Below are 25,495 nucleotides of genomic sequence, written 5' to 3' on the forward strand. Positions count from 1 at the left end.
CTTGCAGCAAAGTCCGATCTAGGGGAGTTTTTTCCAAAAAGAACAGCCTCCTGCTTCCTTCATGTTTCTGGGCCAAAAGTGGCACATCAGCTCCCAGGAGAGAAGAGCAACAGTGCTGCCAAAAAGGACCTATAAGACACAACAAAAGCTGGGCTTTTTGTGAAACTTAACACCAGTTGGAAAAATCTGCCACTTCCTAATGTACCTGTGGCACTGAAAAGCCTGCTTTACACTGAAATATAGATGCATATGAAATTACTGCTTTCATACATAAAGCCAGCCACCCTGACTTCAATGGGATGATATTCCTAGATGCTTAGTAAACTAAGTTTCATGCTTGGGCCCATACACATGCATGTACCTACACACGCACATTAAAATATATATACATAATAATGTACATATACATGCCACATTGATAGTGTATATAAAGGGCTTCACTCAGGAAGCGAGAACCAGCAGAGTTCTTTTGACGTAACTGCCTCCCTGTTATGTCATCACTACAACGCTATGGAGTTTATTAACGGCTCCCCCTTCTGAGGGAAAGAATACCTTAATCTCATTACCTCCTCATTAACTGATGGTAACAGAAGCATTGAGTCAGACCAACACAGCAATAGATACTGCAGCTGTCCAGCACAAATTTTTGAATCATCAAAAAAAAAAAAAAAAGGTATTGAGAATAAAAAAAAAAAAAACCACCACAAAACCACACCACATAAATATATTTAGCAGTAAGTATGAATTGGCCCTATTTTTTTGTTTTCTTGTGGTTCCTGAAAATAGTTAGATACAGGAGATTACATAAGTAAGTTGTTACAGCTTTATTGCATTAAAAAATCCATTAACCACTGTGTCATTGTTCTTTTGAAAGCTATGACAGGGTTTTTAAATGCATATTTTGTTTATTTTTCTTCCCCAGCTGACAGCTTGTGTCACTGTTATAACCCTTTGCTCCTCCAATTCCAACTATAACCATTCAATTCCCACATGAACACAACACAGAGATGCCACATAATACCCATTAGTGCACTCTTTTTCTCAATGTAACTTAATTTTTTTTTTCCTTCCTGCAATTCTTATTGTGTGGCCTTTTCACTAATCCAGGACTTGGCAACTGCCAGCTCTTGTTACTATTCCTGCAGCATTCTGGACAAGAGCATAAATTTCATCTTGTATTCACTTTATCTGCTACTTAATATGTCAATGACATTGGGCCAATATGCAAAAAATGATTTGTTACTCTACTTCCATTCTCACAACTGAATCAATCCAGAGTCAAACTACCAATACATTTTTTCACCAACTTTTTAAGTCTACGTATTCACTTGTCAGTTCTTCCATTACAACAAAATCACATCAGTTAAGCAGTATCCTAAAAATAATTGCCAAAAGAACTTTTACACCTACTTTTCACTAAGTATCAAAGAAATTACATGATCTGCTCATTTATAATGGGGCCCTTAATTTTCAGTCTTCAACCTTTTCTCATTATTTTTGACACCAAAAATAGGTAGGAATTACAAATTGCTCATTAATCAATCAAGAACCAGATCCTAAAACTGCATAACAGCCTTGGACTGCATTCCCAGAGTAAACACTAAATAGTTACACATTAAGCAACTAGTTCCTTCCAATGTTGAGCTATGATCACAGATCATAGCCAATGATCTTGGTGTCTTCCTGTGACCAGCATCAGCTAGAGCCAAGGAACCTAGCAGGATTATTTGCTGTTGCTACTGAGGTGGAAAAGGGGTTGGAAGACATCTGTACAGCACTCCAGCCAATCTTGCTGAGGACGCTATCTGCCTTGCTGACTGTGACAGCTGGCCACCTCTGCAGGGCTAGCGATTAACGCAGTACATGGAAGAGAAGTTGCACTGTGCTGCACTATTTAAGGTAATGACATAAAACCATAAATACAATCTTAAAAACAGAAGTAGACACATACTTCTCATCCTTTCCTTCCTCACAGTCACAAATTTCCAGACATTATTAAATATTCTTACTCATGAAAGGTTTGTTAAATAGTAATGACTGTATACAACTACTTTTCTTCCTCTTGGAACAAACAGACAATCTCAAATCAAAAAATCATCCACTTCAGCGCCAGTGTGGCAAAACATGAAAAGTAACAATCTGTGCTACTGAAGTGGAGAATAACACATTGCATCAGGTTACCTCTTCACATCACACTTCCCTTGGGGACTAACGTAGGCACCCTGGCAGCTTGCGGGTCTGCCTTCTGCTTAGTAGTATTAACTTACAAGGTAACACAAGCACTCGCTCCTTTCTCATGTGAAATATGTAAAGTACATCTCTACATCTGGTACCTCCCACGTCTTCTTGCTCATCTACCTGTGATGAGAAATTTGGAACCATACAGACTCTGTCCATATGATAGACAGTACCAATATTGACATAGTTTTGATACTGCTAGTATTATTAATAGTCTATATAAGGAACTGAGATTAATTGCACTTTAGCCTAAAGTTACCCTACAACTAGGTTCAAATGCCACAGTAAGAGCTTGAGAAATCATAGCAGTGCACACTGTGCCAGACCCAAGTAAAGATGATCTTTCTCCTGACCTAAAAAATACACTAGAGGTCCTTTTTCTGGGCAGGCACCACCCTAGACATAAACACATAGTGTGCATTCCTTTACCTTTTCTAGAGATACTCCTGAGCTTATGTCTAGCTTCAGCACAATTATTAACACAGCTCAATGCTTTCCAGCAGAACAAGCGAGAACAGTGTACCTACTGAATGTGCAGAGCCAAGGGCAGGTTCCCCCTACTTGTCCAAAGCTTTTCTCATGACGAGGCCACAAACACCAGCAGTGCAAGGCTCTGGGTAACACACAGCTGACATGCACCGGGAGGAAATATGAATGCAGAACTCCATGTGGCTCCATAAGAGGCAAAAGGAAGGCCACCCCCGCTACTAACAGTCAAGAACTGTATATAGCTTGGTAAGTAAAGCGAGCAGTGAAGCACAAAAGTGATCAGAGAACTATTCCTAACAGGTATGGAGCTGAAAAAGAAATGTAGAACTGAAAAAGAACACTTTTTAAAGCAACAAAACCAGGCGAAAATATCTGGGTTTTGTTCCCCTCCTTTCTTCTTTCCAGGTTTTACAACTAAGAGAAATAAAGTATCAGATTCATCTGCATGCTGACTACACTACAGCTGCAGCAATGCAAACTCACTCTATACCTGATTTAACTGTTTGCTTAAATGTGTTTATATACTATGTGGATATAGCAATGAATTTGTCTATTGTGCTTTGTGATACTACATTTTATTTACAAAAATAGTCAACCTAGCTTTAAAGAAATCAATTATATATATTATTTGGCATATCGGTATAACTATGAGAAACAACGTTGCTTTAATATTCAAAAAGGGATCTTCTTCCTTCTGCAGATAACATACGGGAACACACTGGTATTTTCAGTGTGTAACAGTAACTCCACTACACTTGTTAGGCACATTAGAATAAATGCAATTCTGATCAGTTTTACGTAATAGGCACACTGCTGTGTGACACTTCATACTCCCTCAATGAGAATATGCAAACATTTATTTTCTTGTGAAGTTTTTTACATTGCCAATTTTGTTGTGCTCAAACACATTACATAACACTTGGAGGATAAAAAGAGTCAACAAATCTCAAATGTCATATGTCCTTTTTCTTGTGAAGAGAATCTTCAGAAACAGTCTCTGAAATGAACCCAAGTACCTAATCTTGAAAGAAATACTAGGAGATTTAGCTGCTTCTTTCACTCAAGATCTTAAAGCACTCTCTATCCACTTATATGCGCTACATAAAGTGAGCAGATATTGAACAGTATGCCAAAAATTGTTACTTGCTTACACTCAAGACCTTTGCCACACCTTGGGAGAACATATAATGTACATCTTACTGCTGGTGTGACAAGATTAGCAGAAGAGGAGCACCTGTAGACACTTCATGAATCTAAAGATTTTTAGTTCTATGGCTGAGAAGGTACTCATGGGACTGTATCTATGTTCCTGAAACATCTGCTCCTGGTGGAGTGGTACAATCGTCATTTTTTACATGCTTAAAAACAACATACAACTATTTCAAGCACACAAGGCTGATGAGTCATTTTTTACAAACAATATTTCTGGCTGACAAAAGTTGCACATGCTGCAAACACTAATTTGACTTCTGTACTGCCTATGCAATCCCCTATTGTCCTCAGATGCTCCCGGCTGGTACAGGCATATTTCAACACACAAACCTCCATGCAGAATTTCACAGAGAGATTTGGCAGAAGCATAGATGCTAAGTGAGCAGTAATCAAGTAGTTCAGCCAATCAGTTCTCTAATTCACCACAACTGCTATAAATACTACCCATTATTATTGAATATAGCTTTTAGGGGAGAAATACATGCAAGCTTCCTGCAGTATCTAATCTATGTGAAAATTATACAGAACATCACATTAAAGTCTAAGTAAACACTTTGGCATACTCCTAATGTATGTGCATAGATTACTCGGGTGTACTTCTAGGATAAGTACCATTTGGTGTTCAAATCACTGTGGATATTTACAGTTGATTACCCTAAAGGTAAGATATAATTGGTAAACAAGGAACACATACAGAACAACAACATAATAACCACTAGTTGTATTTATTTCACCCTTTATTCCTATGCTCAGGCCAATAGTCCAATAAGGATACTTTTGATTTTTTAAAAAATTAACAAAATGAAATTAGGAAGTTAAAAAACCATTTTTCATTATAATCACATTATGAGCTGAATGGAAGTTTTACAGTTTTCCAGCACCGCAATTGATACAGTGCTACTTTGAAACCTGAGCTGCATTGCAGACAGAGGCAGAAGAGCTCTCAACAGGCAGAGCTTTCTGTGGGGCTGCACGTACTCACAACAGGTGTCACACTGTGCGCTCTGCCAGGGTTACTTCTGGAGAAAAGACTTACACAGCCCAACAGCGTATCTCAGGGCTCCACTGAAGACATCTTTTCAGCTTACAGCATTTAAGGCAAGGAAAAGTCCATTGGTCATGGCAAAGGCTGGCACTTACTTCAGCAGCTAAGTGCTGGAGATGGAAGAATAAATATGCAGCAGCAGCAGATAATAAAAGAAACAAAACGGAGGTAGGTAATAAGAACTGACAAACAGAAGGGAGACACTGGTGTGTTTGCTAGATTACTGAAGAGATCAATCAACACAGATGTGATGGTGGTGACATTCACTTGGCTAACTCATATATTTAATTATCTGTATTATTTATCCTTCTCAGTGTAGGCACCTTGTCTAGACTGATTACACCCAGCTATAAACTCATCTTCTGGCTTTCTCTTTCTTTTGTCTTATTTTTGAGATGGCTTTCACTACGCAATATGGTGCAGTTGCAGTCTCCTTCCAGATTTCTGCCTCCTTATCACTGCGAGGCACTGACAAATTGTTGTTGTTTAGTTTTTCCCACTGATGACTTGAATTATCCGCTACCAGCCACAGCAGTGCCAGGCCATCACCTTCCATGGTTGTTGATGTTACAACTGCCTCTCAAGACAGAGAATAGCTCCATTTTCTGTGGGTGTAGGGTGTTGAACTGGAGAAATATTCACAGCTTGACTGGATTTGTATATAGGACACGTCAGGACCTCTCCACAAGATGACGCTTCCTCCAGAAGCACATGTGCCCTAAGCTAGCAGATATCAAACTAGCTACAAGCATGAAACAATGATCTTGTACAGAACAGTAGATGTCCTAAATCACTGCTGAAAGACAAGGTGATAATCTCACAAACTCCCTGACAAAAGATACACTAAAAGACCTTGGAACAGCAGCCTGAGCCTTCCTCATACAAAGAAACTTCTGCAGTCAGATACATTAGGTAATAAAACAGTCAGGAAGAAGGAATGTATTCTTTTTAAATCCTACCCAGACAAGCCATAGAGGGAAGTCTAACTGAAGACCACTTCAGTAGTGACATAAGCAGTGGGAACATGAGATGCAGCTGTGAAGTATGATACTTCACTCAGTTAAGTCATCGCATTAACATGTGAGCACGGAAAAAGCCCTAAGCTGGAAGACTGTTGGAAAACAAAACAACAAAAAAAAGCACTAAGACCTGTAATCACATGGTTCAAGGACACAGCAGCAAGAACAAAGCATTTCACAACCCATTTTTTAAAACAATGGTAGCATATTCAGAACTTGCATTCATTTTAAAGATCTGGCACCAGTTTCTGGAACACTTGTTGCCTGCAGCCACATTTGCAAGAACAACCCCCTTAGCAGTGCCCTAAACTGGTACCAAAATTCTGCCTCCACATGTCTCCACAGGATTCATGTGGGCTGCAAAATGACTGCTCTCTCCTTGGAGTGGCTTTTATTGCAGAAAAAACATTGTCCATACAGTTTGTAAAGTGCCTTTATAACAAAGTCACTACAGAACCTCATACCTGAGCTAGTAGGCAGGGTGAGATTACCCACCCTGAGTTAAGAATGCAGACCTTGTAGATGAAAAGCACCGCAAGCTGCACTACCCATATTCTCCAATGCAGATACAGACAGTTTACAAAAAACCAAAAAATACCAACCTCACACTTTCACGTGCAAAAAACCAAGGAATACAAATGCAACTCTACAGAGTAAAAGTAAAAATAACAATAAATACATTAGGATTTACAGATGGAGAAAGAAAATGGAAATAATTAATTGAATCACTGTATTTAAGAAAAAACATAAACCAGGAACAATTATATTTTACTGGAGACCTAAATACCAATTTTAACAACCTCAAGAATCTCATGCATGCTTGTCTCCTCATTATTTTGATTTCATAGGTTATTTAATATAAACCTTAGGTGCCTCACTAGCAGGAGTAGAAAAGCATTTTTATTAAGCGATTTTATCAATTCTTTTCTTGCCTTTTGGTGGTAGTGAGCATCTATGCCATCTGTCTTAAAAGAACAGAATTTCGTAGACCTACTCTAAAACAGCATTAGAAACACAGGCACACTGTTTTCATCATTACCTGCTTTTCAAAGCCGTCAAAGGAGCTGTGCTCCAGGTAACAAGTGTATCTAAAAAGCCTGTAAACATTTCAGTACAAGATGTTTAGAATTCAGACATGAAAATCCTAAATTCACTTAGTACCATTGCAGCTAAACTCATCCAGGCACAATTTCTAAACTGTTCCACAGAACAGGCATAAAAAAATCCTACCATAACACAGCTTTACCAACAGCTCATTCCTTCCAATTACTTGACATTATATTGCAAATAGAGAGCTTGTAAGAAATATGGACAGAATCTCTGGTAAGTATATGATATAGATAATGGAAACCAATGTAATCCACAAAATCCAGTTCTGCTACCAGAAATTAAGGACAGTTATCTTCCTAGAAAGATAAAACCAGACAGCTCAAGAAAGAAAGGGGGGGAAGGGAAGTATCATAAAAGAACAGTTTTCTGATTTAAGTGGTGAACAATCTAGGATTACTTAACAGCTTTGTTGGCAGATCTCAGAGGCACTGAACTAAAGAAGATTACATGAAGTAGTATACATCAAATCTGGTTTTGCCTAAAAATGTCCTTGCCCATGCCTAAGAGCATGGGAAAGGCATAGTAATGCAATTCACCAACCACCATGCTAAACACAATGAAGGTAGGTATAATTTCCTATCTTTCCACATTATTAAAATAGGGAAACACCACTCACACTATGGTTCAATTCTTCAGTGGTGCTGAAATGATGAGAAATATCACCTGCTAAAAAATTCCCAACCACTGCTAAAAGTTTTCTGTTACATTAAGTAAGTTTACATAGCAAGCAATTGTAGCTCATGGGGAGCCACAAGAAAACTGGAGATTATACACTCAAGTAACTCGACAGGTTTTTGAGATAACCAGTCCAAATAACAGGTAATACCTCACAGCACCATACTCGGGTGTCAGCTCACCTGCATTGCAGCCCTTCAATAGTCCTTCAGTTTTAACAGCAGTTTGTCACTGAACAATCACAATTAAAAAACAAAACCAAACCACATACATTTTATGATACATAATAGTTCTCTTCAGCAATCTAAACCATTCAAGTATTCTTTTGCTCAAAAAGAATATTCTTACACTATCATTGTAGATTTTTTTCAGCTATTTTTCTGAGAAGGGTAAGAGTCCAGCAAGAATGGCAAGAAACAACAGCTATCATAAGGGAGCCCAAAGAGGATCAACATGCCTTGCCTGATACCAAGGACAAAGTGTAGTCTGCTCACTCACTATCCCTCTTTTTGTTTTACTGCAGCATGGATTTGTAGCGTATTTCACTATTCTCTCCCTCTTGGCTTAAGAAGGAGAGATTCTTCATCTCATCCTCTTTGCAAGTTACTGTTTCTCACTTCTCCATGCCAACAAAAATTGTTTCTTTCTTTCTGTCTTTCTTTTCTTCCTATTTGGCAAACATGTTACCCAAGTCAGTATTTTAACTCATACTGGGTAGATATAAAAGATGATGCAACAAGAGAGATATTGGCTTCCATCAGCCAGTTCAGGCTTTTAAGAATCATAGGGTTGACCAAACATGCAGACGACACACAGTGCACTGCAACACTCACAAAAATTCCTCTGAGCTTTCCAGTGTGCACACCATGATATAGTTCTGTCAAAGGGCACCTCAAATGTACCAAGAGAATAGGTGTGGAGTCCAAAAGCATTAGCAGTACAGATATGATACAGAACCTATGTTTTGTTTTAGCTAAGGCAATCATTCAAAGCAGGAGCTCATCAAAAAGACCCTCAAGAAGAAGTCTGAGCTCTGTAGCTCTTGTCAACAAGATCCTCCAGGGAAAAACAGAACTGATGAAGGAAAAAACCCCAACCATCTAACTTTTAGCAGCAGATCAATGAAATACATCAGTACATTTTATCTCTTAGCTGACAACATTTGGCCTCATGAAAGAGACTATTAGACAAAACTGGTAAGAAAAAAAAAATCTCCAAAGCACAGCACCATCACAGCACCAACTTCGTAGATAATTGTGAATTCTGACCTACAGCACAGATACCTAAAACAAGAAGATCTAAAAGTTGTTCACACAACAACTGCTTTGAACTACAGGCTTGCATTTCTACAGTCACACACTGAAGGCCTAACTTTTCATTCATATCTGATTAGCATATGAGAACAACGCATAAAATACGTTACCAACTGGTTTTGTTTACAGGACATTTACGTTTTGTCTAATTACCAACAGAGGAGAAATTGACTTAGATGGCTTTGAAAGATAAGCGAAATTAAACATGTTTGGTCCAGCAGCCTGTCATAACCTCATCACAGGCTCACGTGTTTTCAGAGAAGAGCAATATAGAAAAAAGCACCCCTACAGAAAAAGCAATCACTTCATTGCTTTCCTGGAGAAGACAGCATCCATAGAGGCAGTGTTGCCCCAGTACCTGTGCAGCTGGCACTTAATACAGTAGTGAGGGCTCACAGACAGTACTTCAGACAGCACAAGCTAGGCTTTCCCTCACTGGTGGCAGAGTCAGGCATTTGCATAATTAAGTTGGAAAACTTGAACAAAGACAACGACTTCAAGAACCTTGCCTATATTTTTCATGACTGAAAACCTCGTCTCCCTTGGATTAAGCATATTTGAAAATTCTCACAATGTAGCCTCTTTGAGGGTAGACATGATTTGTGGCAAGGTGAAAGGATGCCTCACCTTACATGCAGAGACATAGTGGCCCTTCCTCTTTACCCTACATGGAAACATAGAAAGCAACTCACCTTAATAAGTGTGCACACAGTTATAAACACAGTGCAGGGTTTTTAAAATACCATCCAACACCAATTAATCTACAGAAAAGTTGCAGCCTTGCTCATAATCCTTCATAAGATTTCTGGGCTACAAAGCAAAGGGAAGCAGTTTTCTAGCTTTAACAACTCTGGCTACATAAAACAGAAAGATTGCCTTAAGGAAGAAACCAAAAGCTTTCTTAAGCAATGTTACAATTACTGCTTTTTAATTCCTTGCTTAGGAACAGGTCTGATCCTCTTTGCCACAGGTACTGAAAGAGATGTCTGTAGTTACAACATGGGATCAATGAACATTGCTCATTCCTGGTCTCCACACTCAGTTAAGCACTAGTTACAGAAAGCTGTATTTCTCTCCCCAGGCACAGGCTTTAGGGTATGTAAGTCATTACTGTCTATGCTTATGGGGGTTTATGTACAAAGTACCTTTCCTTTTAAAGAAAAAGTCTCTTCTAGGGACTAGTAAAAAATAGATTGCTTAACTCATAATAATGCAATAATAGCAGTATTTGGTTTGACAGTTTATAACATGAAATTTTAGTGGTAGAAGGGAGAAAGGTTTTCATGAAATCATAAATGCTGCAATCCTAAAATAATCACTCTACTTAAATACACCTTCAAAACGTAAACTAGTTTATTATTACTGGTATAGAGGGAATTCTTTCTCTGTGCTAAATGAAAATGTCAGGTGTTCAGAATCACAACTCTTTTTCTTCTTTTACCCCCATCTTCAATCCAGCAATAACATATCCCATTATCTGTTTCACACAAATTAGCAGGAAAAAAAAATAAGCTATTTTCACACAGATCCTTCTTTTTATGTGAAATAATACAAGTTTACACAGGCAACAACTTATTGAATGGATGAAAATGGAAAAAATCACAAGCTGAGAAAAATTAATTTCTGAGCATCTAAGTGGAAGAAAATTGTGCCACATGTTAGAAAGGTATATTGGTTATTACTGCCTCAGCACAACCAAATCATTTGCCTAACTACATGGAAAAAGTGCTACCTATACAAAGATCAAGAGACAACCCTTTTTATTAGTATATTTCCTTGAATCTTGTATTTCACTGAAACATTAAAAGGAGAAAAAGTGTTCTAGCAGACCTGCCAAACAGTACAAGTATCACAGATAACACCAAACACTTCTTAGCAAATTTTCAGAAACCAGAAAATTTTATGCACACTGGTACTTTTTAAAAGGTAAATAACAGAATACCAGATCACAGCAGCATAGCAGGCTCAGCAGCTTTCTCTCTGGAACAAATTTTTCCCTGAGTTGGGCACTGTAGCACTCCCTCCGTCAGTTCAGACTCACATGCAGCTGTCAGAAGCTGCCTGAGCTGGGCCACAGCCCGTGCAAAGGGCTGGTTAGATCCAAATCTTTGCAGTTGCAGTGTTGGTGGTCATTATGCCCTTCAAAACATTAATACTCACTGTAAAATTTAACATACTTTCTTTTTTCACAGAGTTCTATTACAAGCACTGCAGTGATGTGAATACTCACTTTTATGGGGGCTTTCTAGCAAACTGCCTTGTCATTAGAACAAATGCTAACTAATATTTTTAATTAAATTCCAATGTCCCACCAGTTTTGGAGTGATGGCTCTTCCTAGGGCTTGGCTGCTCTGCAACAGTAAATGGAAGGCTGGTATGGCAGGAAAGAAGAAAAATACCCACGTATCTTCTATTCAAATGCAGCAAACCAAAAGTGCTGCTCTGCTAGAAAGCGTAGCTGAACAACTAAGAGCCCCAGCACTATGTAAGACACATGTATACAGTAAAAGACTATTATAATTACCAGAAAAAAATTCCTGTTAACAGGAGTATCATCTAGAATAATATACAGAAACAAAGGCAGCTAGGGTGTCCCAACACACCAGACAACACCCCTCAGTAAAAGCTGCAAACCTGAGCCTGGGTGACAAGACTGACAGCACAAAATCACGAGTACTTAATAATTCCAAAGTTCAACAAGGGAACATATGAAGTCCTGTACCTGGGGAGAACAAATTCCAAATGAAGACCTAGAAATCTGCTACACGTTTACAGATCACATGCCTATTGACAGATAAACTCCCAGCCTTCAAAATGCCAAAAAGCTGAGGAGAAATTTGATAAAATATTTCAAGTAACAGAAAAAAACATTAGCAATACAAACCCATTCAATAGTTCTGTAAAAGCACCTCTACTCACATCAGCATCCAAAAGCAGTACATCACAAGCGGGGCCAGGCAGTATAGTGTGGACATAAGAAAAAAAATATCAGAAGCACTCACCCATGCACTGTGATTATTCTATATCCACTAGCATTCATGAGCCAAACAGGATGCTTAAGGGACCATTCATCAAAAATAATTCTGAAAATGAAGAATAAGGAAAAGTGCCATTTTAAAGATAAATAGTATGTATTTCTTCAATTTGAAGGTTGTGTTACTTTGGTAATGCTGCTTGTGAAGATAGCCTTTCATCCTACAGCACAAAGTTAAATAGCTCTGAAAACAGACAGGCAGTTCAATCAAGTCACTTTCCCTCCACACTCATTAACTAAAAAAAGAAGTTAATGTTTTCCAAGTGATGAAAAATTAGGATACCACATTTCAGAGACCTCCTCCGACCCTTCCCTGCAATATCACCAACCACCCTTATTATCTCCATGAATTTATCTAATGCAATATTCTAACTTCCCCTAAACATCTTCTAAACTCTTTCAATGTAACCAGTATTCTCAGCTTCCTCTAACATCCAGAAGTTACCACTGATAAGAGGTGGTGTAAGGCATGGCTGATTCAGAGCTACCCTTTCCAAATGGTCAGAATAGTTAAATACAGCCAGTAACTGTTTAACCCACGTTGCAGTTTCACTATCATTGAAGATACTAATTAGAGTATGTTTTCTACAGCCAGCAGCAAGTTTCCTTCAAAGCAAGTAAACAAACTTTTGAAATCTCTTCCCCTGTGTACTCCTGATCAGAAATGCATGGTGAGGTCAACAATTATGGGAGGGAAGCTGACAAATGAGAAGGAAAAAAAGGTATTTGAGGCTGCAGCAAGAACCAAGACTAAATACGTTGTCAGTGACATCACCTACAACTCTGTCTGTAATACAGCATAGTAGGAAAGCACCAACTGAGTTTTCAAAGACTGACGATCTCTCCGATCTATGTTCTTCTGTGTCCTTGCCTTTTATACCATCCACCGGCAAAAGCAAGCTGAGCACCCTCTGAGTTTAAGAAGAGAGATACTGCACAGTGCTGCACAACATCAGCATATTTTCTGCTGACTGCCAAGGAGCAAAACTTAGGCACTGAATGACTTCAGTGATGTCTTCATTTACTAGCATAAAAAAAATCCAGTAACATCAATTAAGAGTATTCAAAGCTTTGGAACTATTGGCAGACCATACAGATGCGTATAATGAGAAGGCTTTGTTTCTCAAGAACAGAGGGGGGTGTTCCAACAAACATAAGGTTTTATATGTGCTTCAAACATACATGCTTTCCCTTGCTCCACCACACTGTGGCATGAAAGAAACAGCCAGGTGGATTTTAAGGCATTTGAACTGGAAGAAGAAAATGTATTAAAGAAAAACAGCCTTCTGCACATCAACTTTCCTAGCACTTTGTGTACCTGAGCTGAGTCAGCAAAACTGGTTAAAAAATATAGTTAATGCTGCGAGGGCAACAAGCACTTACTCATCTTAGAAGTTTTACAGACAGCTGATGCTTTCCAAAGTCAATTCAGTTATATAAACTGAAACCTCCATGTAAGGTGCAGCACATTTATCATCAGATTATCAAGGTGCAAAGTTAGTAACCACATGTAGGTTGGCCCACCCTTTACAGCATTCAAACAGTAGATGAACCTGAAAGATCTACTATCTAAAGTGCTGATATAAATTAATTTGCTTAGGACACTATACAATACCACCTTGAGTTCAGCTGGCATTGACTTTTGTGGCCGTTACATTTAACATGAGAACCGTAGCTCAACTGTTTTCATAGAAGATACTGTATCAACACTGATTGTTCGCTCACTCTCTGAACAAATTCTATATCAAAGGAGCTTCACAGTTGACACTTACCAACAGCTGGTTTTCTGTCCTGAGCAGCTGGCAGACAAAGTGTACCCTTGTCATAATTAACATTCACGTTACAAGCCACCAGCACTGCTGAAGGTTGAAATCTAAATTTGTGATCATCAGTAGTTGTTCTCACAGCTCGTGACACAAGAACTGTCCTCTCTACCTACAAAAACAGTCAGTCTTGAAATGAGAGTAATGTAGTATTAAAAAAAAAAAAAAAGAGGACTGTTTACTACAGCAACCAGTATTTTAGTATTTTAACTGTCTGCCTCTGCAGCGATGCTCCTAGGTGGACCTCCATTTGGCTTGTGCCTTCAAGGCACTGCACTGCAGTAGAATAAACTTCTGAAGTTTGAGGTTGCTCTGTGCTACCAAGCACATCATTCGACCTTTCTATTTTTTCCTTCATTTAAAAGAGGAAGATAATAGTACCAGCTATACCAACTGCACAGCAGTGTTGAAAGGATTAATTAGCTAACATCTCTACAGTCTTAAGCATGCAGAACATCACAGATGCACAGTGTAATTACTATTAGGTGGGTAATTTCTTCGACTCATTGGGACAACACACATTTCATCTGTCATTTTTCATAGCACAGAAGTCTACTACCAAATAACCCCAGCTAAAAAGAAACTTGAATAACATGGCATAAACTGTTCGCTGAAGGGCTTTATCTTTTTTGAGCATCTATTATTTCTCATTAGTATTTAGGGACAGAAATTTGTGAGCTGCTGATACTCACAAAGCCTTAAAGCTAGCCACAAATGACTGCTGACAGAAAAAAAACCCCACTGACCTACTTGTTAAGTGTAGCATCCTCCCAAAATCCATGTTCAGAACTTCACTGAATCATCTTTCCCTGGCTGCTAGCAATGTCCATAAAGGCTTTAATTACTGGCCAAAGCTGCAGCATTCAAATCAGCTCTAGACCTATTATCTGATAAAAAGTTATTCTCATTAGGGTAAACCGATGTGGCTGAGATCAGTAAAGGTACTAGAACATCAACCAGATACAGTACACTGGTCACACATTTTGAAAAATGCCATAGTACTTGGGATTTCTCTTCTTCAGGCCTTGGTATATAACATCTATAGTCTGAGAGCTTTGATACCTCCTGTAATGCTCACCTGCTTTCCTAAAAGAAGCCAGAGAACAGAGGAAAGTCCTCATGTACAAATAGAGATCATAATTACTGCAGACTCAAAAGTAAGATCAGCTAGATTAGAAGAAAGGTGATGGGAGCTTAGTGTTTGTGCAAAATCTGGGGAAAAACCTAGGCAGAAAAGGAGCCAAGTGTGACAGAACTGAAAACTGTACATGTTTGCATGCCAAGTATGATGCTAACTCAATATTAGTTACTTCATACTGAGAATTACAGATTATTCCAGGACATTGTTATTCTTTCTCTAGACTAAAACTTAATGCTTTTCATAGAAATTTAGGTCAGCACACAATCACAGACATAAGCCTCCTGAACACACATTGAGTGACAGTTTAAAGCACTACTAAACCAAACAGCCTAAGAAATACAGCAGGTAGAGATGTCATCAAAAGTCGCAGTATACTGTCTCTCTTGTAGATTCGCTGTTGGATGTGCAGTGCTATTAATCTTTGGTAGTCTGCAAGAAAAACATAGTTAACAGACCTACTCAAAGTAACACAACGCACTCCAGGCACTTCACTACTTAAACGGGGTTTGGGGCCTTTCATTAGTTGTAGTCCAACTACAACAAAATCCTATGAAGTGGGTGGACTGACAGTGCTTTTATAAGAATCTCCAAGGAACATCACCTGGCAGACTTTCATTTCCCCAGGACACATGCACTAGACTAAGCACCACTGAATTCTCACAATTACAGGCTCACAGACAGATGTGTCTGGTAGCAGCCAGCTGGGATCATTTAAATCAACTTTAACACGTAACACTGCATTGCAAAGTAGGAAAGCACAGCACCGTTCTCACAGCTTCTTGCTTTTACCAACCTGTCACCCACAGAAAGGTGCTCACAAAGCCTATCAGTCACAGCTCAATTTCAAACCCTTCGTGATCAGCTAGCATTAAATAAGCCAAATCAATGGCTTGATTGCAGATTTGCCAAACAGAACTGCAATATGCATGCATTAGAATGATTAGACAATTTGCAACTTCATTACCTCCTATAAAGATACATGAGATATTGCCCTAAAAGTGGCATGCCTATTTTAAACAGTATTGAAACATAGAGCTGTCCTTTTTCCCCCACAGAAGACTACATGATTAATAGCTGACATACTAAGACAAAGCCTGTCGTGCCTGGCCCCTAACAAAAGCCTTGACCGTGCTATCATTAACCAACTTCAAAATAAAAATTCAGAGAAATTTTGAAAATACTTTAAAAAGCACTGTCAAATCTAGTTTTATTACTGCTTCACTATTTGTACCTTCTAGAAACAGTAGACAGGCAATTAGTATTTGACACATCATCATTTTGAGGTGAAGGCAAGCAGCCCTAGCGCTGGCAGCATCAGCAGTGAACACTGCAGCACGGTGCACAGGGTTTTTTCCCCAAACCAGGAAACCTCAAGGGGAGCCAAGAGAGCTGCCATGAGCTTATGTGACAGCAACTGATAGGACCTGGGTGGGATCAGGAGCAACATCACGCAAGGACCCCCCCACCCATAAAACAATCCCTTAGGGCAGGGCCAGGAGCAGCAGCACCCAAGGTAGTCCACACCTATAAAAGAAATCCACAGGGAACACTAGCAACCAGGAGCACCAAGAATGGGACATGGCATAGCAAGATGTGTGCTTCAGCACTGCCAGCTTGTCTAGGGAGCAAAGGTATTGACCCATCAGAAAGCCATGCATCTCTCAGCTCTGCACCCACCACAACTGAGGCAGCTGCCTCCTTGAAAGAGTCCTGACAGGCAGACAGGACATGATATGGAGGATTCCCTATCCTCTCTCCACCTGGCACAGCGACTTAAGGAACAGGGGGCAATTGCAACAAGCTCCTGCCCGTCACATCTCTTCTGTGACTACCCCACCTTCTCACGTGCCCTTGCATGATAGATATGAGGCTCTGCAAGTAGAACTATATAATAATGACAGCAATGGTTCATCTAGCACGGAGGTGTCACTGAGTTGAAGTCAGCCTATGCCCTGCATCAAAAACTCTTCCATATAGAAAAAACATGGATCATTATCACAGGACACTTCCTTTTAGAAGGAACAGAAGGCCCAATATACAGACCGGACCCACTTCGACAAGTCTCCTGCCTCCCTGGAGACCAGGCTAAAGGTGGGAAGGGAAAGCTTCCTACCCCAGCACGCCCTCAGATTATTATAGATTATTGATTTTTCAAATAGGCAGCAATGAAAATGAAACAAGTCATCCAACAACAATCAAAGGAGACCACAGGGCCTTGGGACAACTGGTTAAGGGATCAGGAGAACAAACAGTGTCCTCCTCTATGCTTACAGTCACAAAAAAGCGATGAGGGAAAAAACAGGAAAAACCAGCAGATCAATACATGCTCCCAAGCCTGGAGTCACCAGTAGAATTTGGGGGTTTTTGATCACGGGTCAGTTTACATGACACAGGCCTGCTGGCAATGGACACTGAGCACAACTCTCAAAAGGGGAAAAGGATCCTTGCACAGGAGTTAGCAGGGCTCACTGAAAAAGCTTTAAACTAGATTTGAAGGGGGAAAGGAATAAAACCAGGCTTGCTAGAGATAAGCCTGGGGCAGCACGCCAGTGTTTGAGGGACAGTGTGCTAACAAGGTCCTTCCATCTGCTGTGTCTGTGAAGGCAGGAGAAGGAGATCCATGGGGCAGTAAACACTTAAGGGTTATTGATGTGTGAGAAGCCACAGAAGCACCTGAAAATGGTCCCATAGGAATCAGGACTTCTCCCCACAAAAAGGTGGCAGGTTCAGTAGCCCAACTGAAGTGCGTCTATACCAATGCATGCAGCATGGGCAATAAACAGGAGGAGCTGGAAGCCATGTGCAGCAGGAAAACTGTGACATAGCTGCCATAATGGAAACATGGTGGGATGACTTGCACAGCTGGAGTGCTGCGACAGATGGCTGTAAGTCTTCAGAAGGAATAGGCAAGGAAGGAGAGGGGGTGGGGCAGCCCTGTATGCTAGGGAGTGTTTGGATTGTCTAGAGCTTAATGATGGTAGGGATAGGGTTGGGCGTTTATGGGTAAGAATTGGGGGAGGGCCAGCAAGGTGAATATCCTGGTGGGAGTCTGTTACAGACCACCCAGCCAAGCTGAAAAGGCAGATAAAAATATTTTACAAGCAGCTGGGAGAAGTCTCACAATCGCTAGCTCTGGTTCTCGTGAGGGAATTCAACGCCCCAGATGTCTGCTGGACATACAATACAGCAGAGAGGAAACAGCCTAGGAGGTTCCTGGAGCGTGTGGAAGATAACTTCCTGACACAGCTGGGCAGTGAGCCGGCCAGGGAAGGCACACACTGGACCTGCTGTTTGTGGACAGAGAAGGACTGGTGGCTGATGGGGTTGGAGAACATCTTGGGCATAGCAATCGTGAAATGATAGTTTTCAGGTACCAGAGGAGTAAAGAAAGGAAGTCAGCAGAACCGCTACCTTGGGCTTCTGGAGGGCAGACGGCCTGTTCAGGAGACTAGTTGACAGAGCTCCTGGGGAGGCAGTCTTGAAGGGCCAAGGAGTCCAGGAAGGCTGGACATTCTTCAAGAAAAAAAAATGTAAAGGCACAGGAGCAGGCTGTCCCCATGTGCTGAAAGACCAGCCAGAGGGAAAGACAACTAGCTTGGCTAAACAGAGACCTTTGGCTGAAACTCAGGGGAAGAAAATAATTTTAAAATAAAAGTATACGGCCTTTGAAAAAAGGGGAAGGCAACTCAGGAGGACCACAAGGATATCATGACATTAAGCAGGGAGAAAATTAGAAGGGGCAAAGCCCAATGAAACTTAATCTGGCTACTGCCATGAAAGACAATACAAAAATGTTACTGTAAATTCATTAGCAAAAAGAAAAGGGCTAAGGAGAATCTCCGTCCTTTATGGGCTGCAGGGGGAAACAAAGGATGGAGAAAAGGCTTTAATGCCTTCACTTAAATGCCTTCCTCAGCTCAGCCTCTAATAGTCAGACCAGTTATTCTCCGAGTACACCAGCCCTCTGAGCTGGAAGATGGGGAACAGAACAAAGCCCCCTTTGAAGGGGAAATGGCCAGTGACCTGCTACACTGCTTAGACACACAAAAGTCTATGGGGGCCAGATGGGATCCACCCAAGGCTATTGAGGGAGCTGGTGGAAGTGATCGCTGGGACATATTCAGTCATTTACCAGCAGTCTTGGCTCACCAGAGAGGTCCCAGAAGACAGGCGGTTAGCAGATCTGATGCCTGTCTACAAGAAGGGCAGGAAGGTGCATTTGGGGAACTACAAGCCTGTCAGCCTGACCTCGGTGCCAGGGAAGGTTATGGAGCAGATCATCCTGAGCACCATCACACAGCACGTGCAGGACAACCAGGGGATCAGGCTCAGCCAGCATGGATTTGTGAAAGGCAGGTCCTGCTTGACGAGGCTAATCTCCTCCTATGACAAGACAACCTGCCTAGCGGATGAGGGAAAGGCTGTGGATGTTGTCTACCTGGACCTTATTAAAGCCTTTGACTCAGTCTCTCACAGCATTCTCCTGGAGAAACTGGCTGCTCATGGCTTGGATTTGTGTACTCTACACTGGGAAAAAAAAAAGTGGTGGTGAATGGAGTTACACACAGCTGGTGGCTAGTCACAAGTAGCGTTCCCCAGGGCTCAGTACTGGGGCCAGTTCTATTTAATGTCTTTATCAATGATCTGGACAAAGGGATTGAGTGCACCCTCACTAAGTTTGCAGATGGCACCCAAGTTGGGGGCCATGGGTGCAGTGTTGACCTGCTGGAGGGCAGGCAGGCTCTGCAGAAGGATTTGGACAGGCTGGACCCATGGGCCCAGGCCAGTTGTATGAGGTTCAACCAGGCTCAGTGCCGGGGGGTCCTGCCCGTGGGTCACAGCAACCCCACACAGCCCCACAGGCTGGGGCAGAGCGGCTGGGAAGCTGCCTGGCGGGGAAGGCCCTGGGGGTGCTGGCTGACGGCCGGCTGGGCATGGGCCAGCAGTGTGCCCAGGTGGCCAAGGACGCCAAGAGCATCCTGGCTTGTGTCCAAAACAGCGTGGCCAGCAGGACCAGGCCAGGGACTGTCCCCCTGTACCCGGCACTGGTGAGGCCGCACCTCGAATCCTGTGTTCGGTTTTGGGCCCCTCACTGCGGGAGGGACGTAGGGGTGCTGGAGCGTGTCCAGGGAAGGGCAGCGGAGCTGGGGAAGGGGCTGGAGCACAAGTCTGATGAGGAGCAGCTGAGGGACCTGGGGCTGTTTAGCCTGGAGAGGAGGGGGCTCAGGGGGGACCTTGTTGCTCTCTACAACTGCCTGAAAGGAAAACAGCAGCACAAATGCTAAATTTATGAATGGAGTGACAAATCAGGTGTATCAAAGTCTTCTTGATCACAAGTGACCAAAGATACACATAGAAGGAGATAGGCATCACAAGAAACAGATTATTAGGAATCCTGTCTTCAGCTAATAGCTGAGTGACTACCTCGAAGCAAACTACGTAGCAAAAGACCAGTATTTTCAGCTAAAGCACTGACATTTTTTGAAACTGAAAGCACTTTTTGCAGATGGAAAATTATTATTCTTACTCACCACTTGCAAGGTGAAAATTAGCAGTTACATACAACTCTAACCACTGCATGTTGTTTAGAAGAAACTTCTGCCTTTTGCTTTATGCAGAATCCATGTCAGAATTTAAATAAACTTGAATCAGTCAACAGCCTGAACAGCAATCTGCATTTTACTAAACCACTGTGCTTATTTTTTTAATTACCGTTCTTCTGTGTGTCCTCCTTTAAACTCCTTCCACACATCATATAATAAGCAGTCAACAATATAGCAGACCTCCCTTGCCTGCTACATGTCACCTTGAAACTCCTGTGTAGTTGTATGCTCCAGAAGCAACTAAAATTAAAGCTTGAGCACTTAAATGTAAAAATTCGGATGTTAATCTAGTTTAAATAATTTAATGGCAAGGAAAAAAACCGAGCACTTTCCCACATAAAAAAACAGTTTGCAAATACCATGGACATGGCAGGCAAACAGCGAACTACCTCTCTATATAGCCTCATCTACTCAGTACCTACACATATGCCAAAATTTAAGAATACGAAGGATATCAAGGGCAGAGAACATCCTATACTTAAATACCTACATATGTGTTACTGAAGAGTACTTTGTTGTTGTGTAAAAGCAGCAAATCTACTCAGTTTCCAGGAAAAACTGTATTGTCTGAGTTGTACTCCTGCAATTCATTTATACCTACCTCCAAACAAAAGATGGTAATTTCGCTTGTTGCCATTAGGTATCATTATACTCCTATACTTTATGATTTTATTCATTACTGTTAATGAACTGATTTCAGATATCAGTAACTACAGTGTCTTCAAATTTTTAACAAAAGGCTTCCACAATGAGCCAATAATTCAAGCTAATAAATCCTGACCAAAATCCCCCTCTCAGACTTAAATTAACAATTAAGTATCATTAGGAAGATTTAAATCAGAAGCCTTATGAAATCTATTCTAGTATTTACAAGCAAGAACATTGGCTAGAGTATATACAGATACATACAGCTTACATACTCCGGAGAGGCTCTGACAATTTGCCCTAGTAGCTGATGCTGTACTATACCGCCATAGGCTGCCAAAGCTGGCTAAAAAGAACCTGGTGACTACCATGTAAAACAAACCAATCTTACATACCTGTGTAATCACATGCAATTAGGTTAATGAAATCAGACTTAAGAAACTGCTAGATGCATATTGGCAATAAATATGTCTGTGCTATTACTCATTTGCAATGGATTTCCTAGAAAAAGGTCACATTTGTAGCATCACAGTTGTGTTACAACAGTTGTTTTCAAAACTGCAATAAAATAAAGCAGTAAGCTGAACCCTAATACTTTGCCTTGTTTGAAAAAAAGAAGAAAGCAGTTAATACTATTGATCCTTTTAATCTGTTTAACAGCTTACAACTTCAAGAACAGTAAGTGCATAGTAAGGTTCTGTGATTGCCAACTGCACTTAATTCAGCACAGAACTGTCAGGTTAGACACACATGCAGAACTTCAGTATATTGAAAAAGTAAATGCTAGTTAAGATAGATAAGGTCAAGCTCACACTACATGATACACTGACATCTACTGCTCTTACTTTCCCACTTTGCTGTACTGCTTTAGGTGGCACAAAAAGTTGTTTCACTTGTGTCTTCTAAAAATTCAGACCCACAAGTTTTATCTGCAATACCTGTAAACTAAGTCCAAGAACGTATTAAAAACAGTCACTGAAACCACAAAGATGTTAAGATTATTTGGTTCCACAGTGTGAAATAGGCTTCTTAAAATGTATCCACATTACTTAAAAACATTGGAAGAAATAGACAGCTGCTGCTGTAGACGAGGAAGCAAACAAGAAACAAAGTAGCCCAATAAAAATAAGCAAATACTTGCAGTATGGCCTTAAATAGACAAGACAGCTGTGTCTGGCACCAGCTTGAAGATCTGCAGAACTAGAAGGAAAACTACCATTACCCAAGGCACAGCTGCACCTTGTATATTGTGTAACTGCTCTGGCGAATAACCATTAGAGAAACACCTATGTAGAAATGAATTGCCTCTTAATGAAGCTAAGTTCAGACACACTGATGAATAAGATGCCTAGTTACAGTTGATCAAAGCACAAATTTTGCATATTATGATGGTACAATACTAATACCATAAAACAAGGAACACTGGGAACTGGCTACAGGCAAGTATTACAGACTGACATGAAATCTAAGCACATAAACTGCTGTGGAGAGCTGAGGATTCTCTTTCAAGCCCAGGGATTAAAAAAATAGTTTGAAGACTACTTAAATCAAATACTAATTCAATAAAATTATACCTGTGCGTAATGTAATGGTCTGTGGGAAAAAAAAATTACCAAAAAAACCCCTCAAACCACCACAAAAAAAACCCCAGCAGAACACAGAAGATCTAATAATTCTCTTGTGCCATGTTATGAACAAAGAAAGCTTTTAGAAAATTTTTGGAGAGTTGTGTTGGTTTAGAGTGTTTTGGTTTTTTTCCCTTCTTGTGGAATACAAGTTGTCTATGAACATTTTAATTATTTGTTAACAGTATTCGCTGGAAGGAACGTCTCTAAATCAACCTACACTATGGCCAATGCCAAACTAGATAACTTGTCCCCTTCTTCTAGAGAAGTCCCTTTCCCTTGCCTCTGTCAGAACTTATCAGTTTTGGAATGGGAGAATCTTTTGGTTTATGTCTTCTGCCATAGGGATAGAGAGTGAAGCATCCAACACGAATTTTCTTATCTTAGTGTATGAAAGTATTGAAAACATTGCAACTACCACACCTTTGAACGGTTAAAAGTGTCTGCTTCTAAACATATCCTTTGCACCTCGTACGTAAGGCTTGCCTTTGTTGTAAAATACATTAGTAATGGTCTTGCAATTCCGTTTCAGATTATTTTCAGTAAAACAAAATAGACATTCATGTGCTTTAAATATTTATAAGGGAATAGATTTGTTTTAATTAAATAAAATCAACCAATGACCATGTATAATAAATTTACTGATGATAAACATTTCAGTTTGCCATAGGTCAAACTATATATATAGGAAAAATTCTGAAACATTTTTCAGAGGTATATACAGGCACTTAAGTTAGGTGTTATTAGTGCTGATCTCTCAATTTAAAAAACAAACAAAAAACCCCACACACACCAAAAAAACCAAAACACGCACACAAAAAACCCACCCCAAAAGAATAAAACCAATATTTTTTCAAGAATCCTAGTGCTTTTACTAGTTCCACACATGGAAAGTACATGGAAAGCAGTAAAAAACCCTGCTTTTTTAATGGCCATTCCTACAAGCAAGTACAGTCAAAGACAAGTTAGATAACACATACTTTATATCACGCAGAGAAATCTTGAAAGACTTCTCTCTTTAACAAGTGGTAGTCAATAGCTTATTAAAGAAACAGATCCATCTAGTGGTAACACAAGTATTTATGCTAATGCCTGTGTCAAGCACAAGCAAGGAGAATTGGGAGCTAAATGAAGTGACTACATTACGCCACCAAAAAGAGCACTGGTAAGCAAAGTTTCACTTTAAGTCAACTACAGAGAACTTTTCCTCTAGTGAAGGTGCTGAGCAAGCCTTTTCAGATAATTTGGTTTACAAAATATTAGCACTTACAAACTCTAGAAAAGACGGAGCCTCACTACTTAAACTTGTCAGTCAGTATCAATGTCAGATTATTACAGAAAAAATAATCAAATGCATGAGGCAAAGGAACTGCTGAAATACTCTTCAGAAACTGTAATTTGAGTTCAAAATACCCTATTTTTTTTTCCTCTATTATGACGACTGAGTACAGCTATGCCTAAACAATCTTCAGTTTTGATCAACAGCATGCTTTGTTCATTTGGTCTAGTGTTGTTGCATATGACAATTCTGAGTAGTATTGGTCACAGTGGATCAGAGAACAAAACCTAATGTGCCAAAACCTAAAACTCATGCAATTTTAGGCTTGTCAGAGCATTCCTTGTAAAAAATGCTAGAAAAGCTAATAAGGGCTCATTGAATATTGAATTGAAAATGACAGCAAAATTAGCATCACTGGTCACGATTTCATGGTAAATAGATTTTGTCAAAATAAATCATTATGCAGTTTTTCAGTGGAAATGTCAGACTTGGTTAGTTGTCACCTCAGGTCACCTTGATTAAATAACAAAAGTACTGCAACAACATAAAAAGTGGATTAAAAACTGCAACGGACCTTAACATGCAGCTATAAAGGAAGTCAGATGCACAAGTTCTTCCAGGGAACTTATTTCCCACCTTGCACTAATTCCTCCTCTGTCCCCAACTTTGCTAAGGTAGTGGAGAAAACACAAAATTATATCACTGATGATGTTTACAGGTAACACACACACAAAAAATAAGTACAGAAAACCACTGAGTAGCAAAGTGAATATTTAGCTTACTGCTACTGCTGGGCCCAAGTGCACATGGTATATTCTGTGAAATGACCAGTTGAGCAGAGATCTCCCTGCTTCTTAGGTGCCTTAAAAGCCAGAACACACCACAAACCAAAAAATCAAAGGACAGTTCAAAAGGAAATAATGGCTCTGGCCTCATGTGGAGTGGCAGCCAGTTCCCAAATTTAACTTCATCCTGAAACCCCTACAGATTCGGAACCAGAGGGCAAATAAGCACGGGGAAGAAACAGGGACAAAGGTGTGCAAGTGAGACAGCTAAGAGAGCAGGCAGCAGTGGCTTCAATACAGGGGAACAGCTAGAGGCAAGTCCTTGCTACAAATGTTGGTTGGTCCCAGGGAGAAAAAAAAATACAAAGAGAGTAGAACAGCAGCAGATCCATGTCTCCACACATAACCCTTTCTTCCCCAGATCTCCACCATGCTTCATAGGTCTACTCCACAGGCAAC

At 40.3% G+C, this 25,495-nt stretch overlaps 1 long non-coding RNA gene across 5 annotated transcripts in view; it reads right to left on the reverse strand.

Annotated features, from left to right (window-relative positions):
• Positions 1–25,495, reverse strand: part of LOC129736893 (uncharacterized) — a 344,917-nt gene that overhangs the window by 264,064 nt on the left and 55,358 nt on the right. For 4 of the 5 annotated variants that reach the window (XR_008734046.1, XR_008734047.1, XR_008734048.1 and 1 more), the window contains exon 3: positions 12,104–12,184. The exons of the other annotated variant lie outside the window; for it this stretch is intronic. This is a non-coding gene — a long non-coding RNA (uncharacterized LOC129736893). The remainder of the gene's footprint in view (positions 1–12,103; positions 12,185–25,495) is intronic. 5 annotated transcript variants of the gene reach the window in all.

This window comes from Falco cherrug, chromosome 9 (assembly GCF_023634085.1).
Source record: "Falco cherrug isolate bFalChe1 chromosome 9, bFalChe1.pri, whole genome shotgun sequence".
Classification (NCBI taxonomy): domain Eukaryota; kingdom Metazoa; phylum Chordata; class Aves; order Falconiformes; family Falconidae; genus Falco; species Falco cherrug.